The sequence below is a fragment of the Phyllopteryx taeniolatus genome, chromosome 15 (assembly GCF_024500385.1).
Source record: "Phyllopteryx taeniolatus isolate TA_2022b chromosome 15, UOR_Ptae_1.2, whole genome shotgun sequence".
In the NCBI taxonomy this organism is placed as follows: domain Eukaryota; kingdom Metazoa; phylum Chordata; class Actinopteri; order Syngnathiformes; family Syngnathidae; genus Phyllopteryx; species Phyllopteryx taeniolatus.
In genome coordinates, this window is record NC_084516.1 from 11,743,502 (window position 1) to 11,755,878 (window position 12,377).

The window sequence follows — 12,377 nt, forward strand, 5'->3', positions numbered from 1 at the left end:
TCATGCGTAAGAAGGTAGGCCCCTTTTAATAACAAAGTATGTTAAGTTTCTAACTGACCATTTCCTGCCTTCTTATAAAATCATGAGAGCTTCTACAGTATACCAATTCTGCAACACAATTGCACCATCCAATGCTGCAAAAAACACCATTAAAATCTTAGCTACTATGGTTATAAAGGGAGAAAAAAATCATGGCGTGGCCACCATCATACACTGAACTTCAAGGTCCTGTATTTTGGCTATTTAGACCATCGAGTGACTCTCTAACATGGACTTACTACAACCCCAATTCCAATGAAGTTGGGACGTTGTGTTAAACATAAATAAAAACAGAATACAATGATTTACAAATCATGTTCGACCTATATTTAATTGAATACACTACAAAACAAGATATTTAATGTTCAAACTGATAAACATGTTTTTAGGAAATACTCATAAACTTAGAATTTTATGGCTGGAACACATTCCAAAAAAGATGGGACAGGGTCATGTTTACCACTGTGTTACCACCATTTCTTTTAACTACATTCAATAAACATTTGGGAACTGAGGACACTAATTGTTGAGTCTTTGTTGGTGGAATTCTTTCCCATTCCTGCTTGATGTACAACTTCATCTGTTCAACAGTCCAGGGTCTCCGTTGTCATATTTTATTTACGCTTTATAATGCGCCACAAATTTTCAATGGGAGACAGGTCTGGACTGCAGGCAGGGCAGTCTATTACCCGCACTCTTTTACTGCGAAGCCATGCTGTTGTAACACGTGCAGAATGTGTTTGGCATTGTCTTGCTGAAATAAGCAGTGGCGTCCATGAAAAAGACGTTGCTTGGATGGCAGCATATGTTTCTCCAAAACCTTTATGTATCTTTCAGCATTAATGGTGCCTTCACAAATGTGTAAGTTACCCATGCCATTGGAACGAACACAGCCCCATACCATCAGAAATGCTGGCTTTTGAACTTTGCGTCCATAACAGTCCGGATGGTTCTTTTCCTCTTTGGCCCGGAGGACACGACATCCACAATTTCCCAAAACAATTTGAAATGTGGACTAGTTGGCCCACAGAACACTTTTACACTTTGCATCAGCCCATCTTAGATGAGCTCGGGACCAAAAACAATTATCTCAGTTTTGTTGTTGTTTAATTGAAGAACATTTTGACTCATCCAGTAATTTATTTGTTTTAGAGAGTGACACAACACCTCATTTGAACTGTAGTCATCTGGAGACACTGCTAGATATAACTGTGTGTTATCTGCATAGCTATGATAGTCAAAATTAAATTTTCTGAAGAATGTCAAATTCTTCAGAAATTTCTGAAGAATTTGACCCAAGGGTAGCATATACTGGCTGAACAGGAGGGGTCCAAGAACTGACCCTTGAGGGACCACATAGGTCATTGCCATTCGATAAGATTGAACACTTCCAATGGTTACAAAGTAACTCCTTCCTCCAGGTAGGACCAGAACCATTTAAGGACTGCTCCATTTATTCCTACCCACGTTTCCAACCTGTTCAGCAGTATATTATGATCTACCGTATCAAAAGCCGCACTGAGGTCCAAGAAGACCAGAATTGACACCTTTCCCGAGTCAGTATTCAACCTTATATCATTTAGCACTTTGAGAAGAGGAGCTTGTATACTGTGATGCGTTCGGAAACCTGATTGAAATTTGTCAAAAAGTCCATTTAAGTTCAAGAAATTGCTGAGTTGATTAAAAATAACTTTCTCAACAATCTTGGCTATGAAAGGAATATTTGAGATGGGTCTATAGCTAGCTAACATGGAATCGTCCAGCGTTCTATTTTTTAGCAGAGGCTTAAAGGCAGCTACTTTAAGAGCTTTAGGAAACTCGCCTGACTGAAGTGAGCAATTGATTATTTGCTGCAAATCAGCTAGCACAGACTTTGCAATTGCTTTGGAAAAAGTCAGATGGTATTGAGTCAAGACAGCTCGTTGATGGTTTCAGCTGCTGAACCGTTTTCTCTACAGTTATTTGGTCAACTGTATCAAATTCTGACATGCTAATAGACTTTTTCCTGGGTGGCTTCAGATGTAGTCTAATTTTATCATTTTGCTGATTTGTGCTAATATTTACCCTGATGGACTGTATTTTTTCACTAAAATAACAAAAAAATTCATTGCATTTATCTGCTGTTAGGAGTTCTGGAGCTATCTGATTCGGGGGGGTTGTGAGCTTGTCAACCACAGCAAACAGAGCGTGAGTATTGTTGAAGTTCTTACTGATGATTTCAGAAAGGTGTTGTTGTCTAGTCCTGACTAACTAACTCTTGGTTAAAATTACAAATACTTTGTCTGTAGAGGTCATAGTCAATTTGGAGTTTAGTTTTTCTTCACTTACGTTCTGCTTTCCTACACTTTGATTTAGAGGTCTTTACCATCATTGTGCTCCTCCACGGTGTTCTAGGTCGTCTCAAGATTGTCGTAGTTTTAATAGGTGCAACAGCATTCATGACATTTGAGATTTTACAGGTGAAATTATCCAAAAGTTCAACTGTCTCAGCATTCACAGTTTGTGGCACAGCAATGGTCTCCATAAACTTAGTGGCGGTACTCTAATTAATGTAGCTTTTCTTAATAGACATAGAGGTTGTCTGAACTTTTGGAAGAATCTGTAATTCAAAGAATACACAAAAAATGGCCAGAATTAGCCATATCCTTAATGTTAACTGATAGAATTTCAAAGCATAAAAAGGAAAAGCAAAAAAATGTAAAATCAACCAGGTGACGGATCGTAGTTTGACAGCTGATGATCCAAAAATGTTATTCACTGTAAATCGCTTTGACTATTTAGGGCATACATAGCTTACGGCCATACTAACCTGAAAATGCCTGATCTCAACTATTTAGGAAAATGAAAGAAAACAGGAGGTCTCAGACCAAATGATTTGCTACACACCTGACTTTTGTTTGCTGTATTCACACCTGACCAACTGAACAGCAAACTCAAAAGCACCCCAAGATGTGTTTTCATTTATAGAGATATTAAGTCAAATGTGAGAAAATGCCTTTATCTTGGAATGATAACAAATCTCTGCATCTTTTATCTGGAATTGCACCAAAGTTAATCAGTGCCTGGCTCACGCCCTAACCCAACAATAACTTCCCCAGGGAATATTTTTTGTTCTAATTCTGCAAACCGGCAAACTAGCAAACCAACAACAACAAAAATCTATGTCCAGGTGATACAGACACATGTATAAACATAAAAAAACACCAATATGTCAAGTTAAGCACTAATTTGGTTTAAAAAAGAAGCGATATAAACCTTTGGTTGGTTTTATTGTGGGCATAATTCTGACATAAAGTTCACAGATTTTCAGCTCTCATTTCGTCACGGTTATGACAAGAATACGAAATACTGTCCCTTTCATCAAAAACAGGATATGAACAAGACCTCCTCCACTGAGGTTTTATGTCAGATAACCTCCATTCTTTTACAAGCTCATACAGGTTTCTCTGGCTCTCTCTCCACACACACAATATCACTGTTACTACAACATCCCTCTTCCCATCGCTCCCACCTCTATGCAGTAAACGCACTTTTACCTCACAGTGAACAAATGTTCTCTTGCTTCTACTGCATGCTGCTGTCTTTGGATCATGCATCATATTTATATGCTAGTGTGTGTGTATTGAGATTCGTTTTGACATACAGTATTCATTGCTTTGGTTTCATTTCTAAAGAAGTATGTTTTATAGCCCTTTACATGGCAAGGGAACACATTTGGTAATTTAAGCAATGGAAGCTGTATTATAGGCAGAGCCCCACCAGCTCAATCAGATGGCCCTATTTTTCTTTCATTCCAGTCTATTTGTTGGTATACTTCAATTAAAGTAGTGATGCAATTGCATAGCTGATATGTATAAATTGGTGTGTGTCTTTTTGACTTTTTTATTTCTATTCTTTTTTATATTTATGGAACAGCTTCCACAAACAGTCATATTGTGTAACCTCAGTGGTACTTCTGTGTGGATGCTTATTATAGGCCTGACAATAAATGTGAACACAGACGGCAGCTCCACGCCTGCTCATGGATTTGTGTGCTCAAGAATACAACGTAAATAAGATTTAGGTGAGATGACACCACCTTAATTTATTTTGAAGGTGTCTGATGTTAAATACTGCCAAAAGGCCAGGCATTATGAAAACATAAATATGCCAAGTAAATGAATCCTCTCTGATGTGCAGAAATGATAAAGGGGGAGCGGAACCGCTTTGCGGGAAGCAAGCTCTCATGCGTGATTTAAAATTGGTTTTATGAAGAGATATTAACAGTTATTACCACAGTGTCTTTAAAAGAACGACTGGATGGAATGGTGAGGCGTAGGTACAGTGTCACGTGCAATATACATATACAAATAAGACATATACAAAACACAGCTTATGTTTTTAAATTATAATAGTCTTATCCATAATGTCGAGCCATCATTCTATTTTCTATACTACTTATACTGTTCAAAATTGTGGGACTTGGAGCCTATACCTGATGGAATGGAGAATAGGCAAACTTCGCAGAGATGATGTTCACCCAGAAATTTGAACTTGGATCTCCTGACTGTGAAGAAGGTATGCTATCCACTATTCCACCATGTTGCTGGGATCGAAGTAACTATAGAGAACTCAAATCTGATCAACACTGTCCCTCTATATAACATTCTGAATGTTAGCAGTTAGATCATGACTGGGCTTCCTCACGCCCTCTGTGATGTAAGTGGACTCACATTTAAGTGAAGATGACAGGAGTGTCAAAATACTGAGTGTTTCAGTGTCATGATAGGGATGATTGCCAGTAGCCATGTGGATGAATGAGCAGAAGTGGTTCTGTGAGAGTAAATAATGTTTAGCATGCTTATAGGTTTACGTTTTCCTTTTCCTTCATTTCCATTGGTTTAATAGGAATCTCGGACTGTTTTTGTTGAACCCTGCTATTTGCAGTTGGGTATTTGTATTTTATTTTATTTATTTATTTATTTTTACACATCCACCGTTATTCACTGAAAAAAAATACCAATGACTAGCAAGGGAACACTGAAAGCTTCCGAGCAGCTTTTTTTTTTTTAAACTTACATTTGTGGTTGATTTTTCAGCTACTGTGGGTCGAAGACGAAGGAGAGCTGGAGAGCGGGTTCTGAGGCAGAAAGAGGAGAGGAAAGCACAGAGCCGAGAACTGAATATTGGGACTATGACAGGAAAAGCTCGGGAGTTCATTGACGTGATGATGAAAGGTTGATATATTGAGTGTTCAGGAGAGGATGTGGAAAGGCAGTAAGGCTAGAGGTTTAGGGGCAGGCTTCATTATTTTACCATGGTGTAGATGGGAGGAGAAATGGAGTAGGGGTTATTTCAATGGAAGCATTAGCTGAGAATGTCTTGGAGGTGAAAAGAGAATCAGAACGAATGATGAAGCTGAAACTTGAAATTGAGGGTGTTATGTGTAATGTAACTATTGGCTATGTCCCACAGGTTGGATGTGATCTAGAGGTTAAAGAGAAATTCTGGAAGGAGCTAGACCAAGTAGTTCTGAGCATCCCAGACAAAGAGAGAGTCGTGACTGGCGCAAATAGTACTGGATATGTTGGTGAAGGAAACGGGTAATGAAGAAGTGATGGGTAAGTTTGGCATCCAGGAAAGGAATGTGGGGCAGATGGTGGTAGACTTTGCAACTTTGACTTTGGACACTAAAGAAGGAGAAAAAGATCTTTAGAGGTTGGCCAGACAGAGTGATAGCGATGGGAAGTGAGTATTTGCGAGCAACAGTTTGGTTTCATGCCTAGAAAGAGTACCACAAGTAAAGAGAAGATCAGAAGGACCTACATTGTGTTTTTTAGATCAAGAGAAAGCCTATGACAGAGTACTTTGACAGGAACTGTGGTACTGCATTCAGAAGTCTGGAGTGGCAGAGAAGTATGTGACAATAATACAGCACATATATGAGGGCAGCAGAACAGTGGTGAGGTGTGCTGTAGGTGTGACAGAGGAGTTTAAGGTGGAGGTGGGACTGCATCGGGAAGCAGCTCTGAGCCCCTTCCTCTTTGTAGTTGTGATGGATAGGCTGACAGATGAGATTAGACTGGAATCCCCGTGGACCATGATGTTTGCAGATGACATTGTGATCTGCAGTGAAAGCAGGGAGCAGGTGGAGGAACAGTTATAAAGATGGAAGCATGCTCTGGAAAGGATAGGAATGAAGATTAGCCGAAGTAAGACATAATATATGTGGATAAATGAGAGGGGTGGAGGGGGAAGAGTGAGGCTACAGGGAGAAGCGATAGCAAGGGTGGAGGACTTTAAATACTTGGGGTCAGTCGTCCAGAGCAATGGTGAGTGTGGTCACGAAGTGAAGAAACGGGTCCAAGCAGGTTGGAACGGGTGGAGGAAGGTGTCAGGAGTGCTATGTGACAGAAGAGTCTCTACTAGGAAGAAGGGCAAAGATTATAAGACAGTGGTGAGGCCAGCCATGATGTACGGATTGCAGCCAGTGGCACTGAAGAGACAACAGGAAGCAAAGCTGGAGGTGGCGGAAATAAAAGATGTTGAGGTTCTCTCTAGGAGTGACCAGGTTGGATTGGATTAGAAATTAGCTCATCAGAGATACAATCAAGGTTAGATGTTTTGGAGACAAAGTTAGAGAGAGCCGACTTCGATAGTTTGGACACGTCCAAAGGAGAGATAGTGAGTATATTGGTAGAAGGATGATGAGGATGTAGCTGCCAGGCAAGAGAGCTTGAGGAAGATGCAAGAAAAGGTTGATAGATGTAGTGAGGGATGACATGAGGGCAGTTGGTGTTCGAGGAGAGGATGCAGGAGATAGGCTTACATGGAAAAGGATGACACGCTGTGGCGACCCCTAACGGGACAAGCAGAAAGTAAAAGAAGAAGAGCATTATAATCATTCACATAGCTATAGTTGGTGTACTGTGATCTCAATTTCACATTAATATTCTAGTCACCGTCACTCTGTGTGACAGTATAATCCAAAATGTAGTCACTACTCAATGTTTAATTTTCATCATATTAATCCCAAATTGATATGAAACACATTTCTGCTTGCAAATTCTTCGCTTCAAATTATTCCGCATTTCATCACTCACAATATGTGCACATATATTTTGGCTTCTACCTAATTCCTGACCGGTGCGCCTAGTGGTGTGATGAGATCCTATAGAAAAAGCAGTGTGCGTTCAAAGTGTCCAGTAGTTTATGGTTACTCTTTTTATCAAAACATTTGTCATCATCCTTTTCCAGAGCTTCATGAATGACATGCAAATGCCATAAGAAGACAATGTGTGCTGATGAATTGAAAAGCAGCATGAGCAGGCAGACAGCAAATACTAAGTTATTCAGTTTTCCACACCTTCAATTCTGAAACCATGCTGACCTTTTCACAAACAGGCTGATTTGCGTAATCAATCAACTTTTCCAGAATGCTTTCGCACTGATCAATCATTTTCAAATTTGTTTGAAAAAAGGTCCAGATGTTATCCCCACAAAATGAAAAGAAATTAGCCATTTCTGTGTACAGTATGTATACATTATTAACAAAAAATAGCTACTTTAATCACATTTTCGTTTTTCTCAGGCGACACAACTTTTCTCAGTGTCCAAAGAGCAGTGTCCTAACTCCTGGCACACCAATACCTCTTGTGTCCATCCATCCATCCATTTTCTGAGCCGCTTCTCCTCACTAGGGTCGCGGGCGTGCTGGAGCCTATCCCAGCTGTCATCGGGCAGGAGGCGGGGTACACCCTGAACTGGTTGCCAGCCAATCGCAGGGCACATCGAAACAAACAACCATTCGCACTCACAGTCATGCCTACGGGCAATTTAGAGTCTCCAATTAATGCATGTTTTTGGGATGTGGGAGGAAACCGGAGTGCCCGGAGAAAACCCACGCAGGCACGGGGAGAACATGCAAACTCCACACAGGTGGGGACGGGGATTGAACCCCGCACCTCAGAACTGTGAGGCTGACGCTCTAACCAGTCGGCCACCGTGCCGCCCCTCTTGTGTCCATTGTCGGGTATTTTTAGCTGTGTGGCAAACCTTTCTGACACTGATCAGCACATTCCGCTCTAGATTGCTCTGACAGTCTTGAGATTCCAGTGCACCTTGCACAGATTCAAGACACCCTGTGCTGAATGCAGTATGCAGGCCACGACATAACTAACACAGCTCACTGTAGATGCGGTGCCTCAGAGCACTATTTCGCACATAGTTCACGCATTCCACTACAATTTTTAGTACTTCTGCCATTTTTGGAGGCAAGGTTTTTGTTGCCAACGTATGCCTGTGCAGAACACAATGCGTAACAATGATGTGTGGTGACTTTCTTCCCAGCATGACTGGAGCGCCATCTGAACAAACTGCAGAACCCATATCCCACGAAAGATCATCCATAAGTTTCCTAACATCGGCTGCCTTAGCCGTTGTTGCAAGAGGCTTACAAATTAAAAAATCTTCCTTTATCATGTCATCTTTCACAGAACGCACGAATACAGCAAACTGGCTTAGATTGGAAACGTTTGTGGTCTCGTCGAGTTGGAGGCTGAATTTTGCCGGGCTTGAAATCAGATCAGCAACTACTTGAGCCATGATGTCTTTGCTCATGTCCTCTATTCTGTCGCTTATGGTGTCATTTGAAAGAGGAATTTGGGATAACTCAGCCGCTTTTCCCAGCATGATATTCGCCATCTTCAACACAGTTGGTTTTATGAGTGTTTCACCAATGGTGTGTGGTTTGCCCTGCTTTGCGATCAGGTAAGCAACTTCGTACGATGCTGTGAGGATCGGTTTGTTGATGGGTACAAAGCCGAGAACAGGCAGAGTAGCTTTTTTTCTGTCACTCCTGTGACATCGGAAAACTTAAACTTATGGGATTGTACCAGTTAGACTTTTACTTTTTAATAAAAGTGAAGAAAAATGTACATTAATATGTTTGTTTGTATTTGTTACGCTACTTTCTGGTTCACAGAAAATGATGTAAGAATGATCAGTATATCACTATTTAATTTGACTACCATAACTGAAACAATAAAAACAGGAAGTGAACTCCTTTCTCTGCAGTTTTAACTTGAGTCACACAAAAATACAGTATAATGGGTTCTTCCTTGGTATAGGTGCCATCCCTCCACAAAGTGTCATGCAAATTGAGTTTTTGTCCAATTCTCTTTAATTAGCCCTGTGAGATACACTATTTTATGTTGACTTTTATACAAAGCGTTCACCTTTCCTGCTACGGTCACCTGACAGTGGAGACGCAGGGGTTAACGCCCTTCTCTCGTTGCACAGCTGAGCTGGGTGGCGACAACAATAAAGGCACAAAGCACCGATTTGCTGCTTTAATGGCTTTATTAGCTCCTCTGCACATTCAACGTCAACGGGTCCTCCGCTAATCGCTACTCTTTCCCGGTCGCCGTCACTACACTTGCCACTGTACACACTCGCACCTGCGCGCACCCCTTCCTCCTTCACAGTCCCGTCTCTCTCACACATCGACGCACACGCCCAAAAACACTGAGCTTGCTGTCACAATCATGTGGGACAATACACGTAACAGAAGTATTTCACCGTAAATTTCGACTTTAACGGGGAAATCGGAACTCGTTTGTAAATCGAGGACAACCTGTATAAAGATGAAACTTTTCGAAAGTCATCCATCCATCCACCCATTTATTTTCTGAGCCAACTAATAGATGTACCACAAGGTGGCACTTCAAGATCATATTTGGAAAAATTACAATGACATACATTTTGTAATTCAATTACATAATCTAGTTACATGTAATAAATTACTCCCCAACACATCATTTCATACCGCATCATAATTGTGTACTGTATGTGTTTTGAGTTTAGACTTACTGTCCCTAACCAATGAAGGTGGGTGGGTTGATGCTTTGATCTAAAGATTCATTCATTCATTCATTTTCCGTGCAGCTTATCCTCACTAGGGTTGGGTGAGTGCCGGAGCCTATCCCAGCTATCTTTGGGCGAGAGGCGTGGTACACCCTGAACTGGTCCCCAGCCAATCGCAGTGATCTAAAGATGAAGAACACAATTCTACCCAAGGCTCTACTCAAGGCAAGAGGAACATGGGGGTAGGTAAAGGATTATAAAATTCAATGTAGGCCACGAGAGGAGGTGGCTCTTTTGTGCCACTGATCTGTTTGCCCACACATACTGTAATTAACACTTTCAAAGGAAACTCATCTTTCTGTTGTTCTTTCCAGATCTGGCCAATAATATACTCAGTGAGGTTTGTTTTCAGTGTGACAGTACTTTTGCATGTGTAATAGCAGCCTTGGGTGAAAAGCAGTGATTTACAACATATTACTGCACGCATCATCATTCAGCTCATCCTCTGCAGGGACTTATTTTGAGAATGACCTAGCAATTGAGAGAAGAGGGCATGAAATTGCCCCTTGGTTATATAAAGAGGTTGTTGCACTGAGTAAGTGGGAATCCTTCTCAACAAGGGTTCAAACAGCTGCTCTTACTATGTGCATGCATCTGTTTGCAGTTGTAATTTGATGTTAGTTTTGTGAACCAGAAAAGTACAACAAGCACATTTTGTTGACATGGATATGATTCTGAACAAGATAAGCCACAAAAAAAAGCTGGCTCAATGGATACGGGTTTATCTATGGGCACACAGGAACAACATTTTGCTGAAACTTTGTGAACAAAGACATTCCTAACTTGGATGGAAAATTATAGGAAAAGTCAGCAATGAAATTACCAACTTCAAAGTAAGTATATTTTACAGCAGTTGCACGCCTGTTTCCACCTCAGCTCCTAATCCTTCTTGAAAACTTGAAGCCATACAGGGGACAGGGAGCGGAAAATGAAAGTGTTCTTCCAAATGGTTTGTGGAGGGATGCCTGTCAAGTGGAACAGATCTAGAGGGGAAATTAGCCAGAAAACATGCCAAGTGAACACCGTGGCTGGCTGTGGGGCATCATTCCGTCCTCAAAGGGGAAAAGGCTACACTCACAGGATCTCAGACACAAGGAATGCTTAATGAAATAACTAGAGAGACAAATGTGTGCTTTTCCAACCCTGACAATTGAAAGCCACAATGTTAGCAACCTTGTACAGAATTATTTTAGACTGCCATTTGTCTCACACTGTTACATCATCTAAAGGTTTCTTCATTTACTTCTTTGGTAACTGCAATTTGACTTTGTTTGATGAAAGCTGTGTCGTATTTCACAAAAATACCCAACACCACGATATTATTAAGAGCATATCATTAGCATCACAAATTTAAAGGTATATTTTCATGGCCCTCATTGTATGTTGTAGGTGTATGTTTCATGTTTTACATTATTTAAGCATTTAAGCATTTTTTTAAGACTTCTGAAGTGTACAGGTGAGAATTTAGTGTGTAAGTAAAAATGGAATCCTATGACGAACCAATACTTTTCACATGTGTTTGTTCTTCTCATTTTGTAACAATATGTAACAAGGTAAATGACAAGCGCCCACAAAGCTCACCGTGTCATCACAGTATCACATTGTTATTTAATATCAATATAATGGCTAATTATGAGTCAGTTTGGCATGATCATCATGCCTGTAGTCATAATTTTCTACGTTGTGTCCCACAGGGCTCACCTTTAGGGCATATTTAGATACTATCCAAAGAAAACAGATAATATTTTTTTCTCAGAAAAGTATCAACTTTATCAATTTCTATTTCAGCTACATAGAAGTAGGACAGTCCAGCTTTGTTGACTAGCAAGATACTATTTTCATGAAACTAAAGCTGTGAGCTATAGCCGTGCAATCAATAAACATTAAACACTTAAGGCATTTGTCACACTATTTGTGATGTAATGTGTGTAAAGTAATTGTATATTCACCCAACATCTTGAGAAAACCCGATGTTTAAGCATATGGATAGCATAGATTTATGTATCTAAGTGTATAAGTGAATAGCTACATTTCAACAAAACAAATTCATCCCGCATCAGTAAAATCCTAATTCCCATAAGACTTATCATTGTTTTAAAATGACCCTCTTAGAGACCCTCAAAGAGAACACCTACACATGAAACTCCCTCATCATCCAAAAAGTCAATTGCCTGTTTAGTCAGAAGGAATCACTATCCCTTGGAACATGAAAAATGAAGAAACATTCAAAATGCAGTGCAAGCTGGGGCTGCTACTATATCAATATAAACAGATGTATGACAGCTGATGGACTGTTTGTTTATTTCTTAATTATTTTGAGCAAACATTTCCAATCCAAATGCTGTTTGAATAAAAACTTGTGATGTTAGTCTCTGGTAACCACCTCAATAAAGCATGGCATGTTTACCAAGGGGTTATATTGCCTTTTTTGCTTC

General features: G+C 40.3%; 1 protein-coding gene across 2 annotated transcripts in view; it reads right to left on the bottom strand.

The window, feature by feature from the left end:
* The window catches only part of LOC133465095 (leucine-rich repeat transmembrane neuronal protein 4-like), a 47,252-nt gene that overhangs the window by 18,323 nt on the left and 16,552 nt on the right, over positions 1-12,377 (bottom strand). The window lies entirely within an intron of this gene.